Source organism: Penaeus monodon, chromosome 27, assembly GCF_015228065.2.
Source record: "Penaeus monodon isolate SGIC_2016 chromosome 27, NSTDA_Pmon_1, whole genome shotgun sequence".
Classification (NCBI taxonomy): domain Eukaryota; kingdom Metazoa; phylum Arthropoda; class Malacostraca; order Decapoda; family Penaeidae; genus Penaeus; species Penaeus monodon.
In genome coordinates, this window is record NC_051412.1 from 25,131,050 (window position 1) to 25,131,764 (window position 715).

At 33.7% G+C, this 715-nt stretch overlaps 1 protein-coding gene across 1 annotated transcript in view; it reads right to left on the reverse strand.

Moving 5' to 3' along the window:
- The window catches only part of LOC119590717 (visual pigment-like receptor peropsin), a 38,587-nt gene that overhangs the window by 5,367 nt on the left and 32,505 nt on the right, over window positions 1-715 (reverse strand). The window lies entirely within an intron of this gene.

Genomic DNA, 715 nt, shown 5'->3' on the forward strand with positions numbered 1-715 from the left:
TTGGATAATGACACCGAAAATTATTAATCTCTCGAATTCCCACGAATTAACGCGAGCTCTCACCGAAACGATTTTGCCAACTGAATTTTTAAGTCTTTTTTATTTTTGTTTTCCAATCTCGCCATCTCCATCACTCCACCTGTCTTTCCGCGATAAAATGTTTGTAATTTTTAAAAATATATATTCATTTATATCTTTAAACTTCAGTTAAGTGTACTGTTCGTTGGCGTATTATATATCAATTATTTTGAGTTCGGTATTTTTTTTTTATTATAATTTTTTTTGCTCATATACTGTTAGAATTACATGTAAAATAAATATGATAAGATTGAAACAAAATATTTTGCCCTTTGTGGTAGAGGCGAAGGATGGATTGTACACGTGCACAGGCGCAAAAAAAAACATTGTTAAAATTAAATTGTAATGAGCTTATGCGCTTCTAGGAGCATTAATTAATTATACACCGCTTATATGCGCATGTACTATATCGCTAAAGTTTTCGTGAATTTTGAAGAGGAGCTATTTTCAGTAAAAAAAAAAATCGATGATGACATAACTAACACAGCAAAACCTCCTAGGTAAAAATGATGTTTTGAAAGATCGCTCTGGAAACTCTCCCCCAAAGCTCTCCCCGAAAGCTCTCCCTGAAAGCTCTTTCTGAAAACTCTCACCCCGAAAGCTCTCTCTGAAAAAACTCTCCCCTTGAAAACCCTAT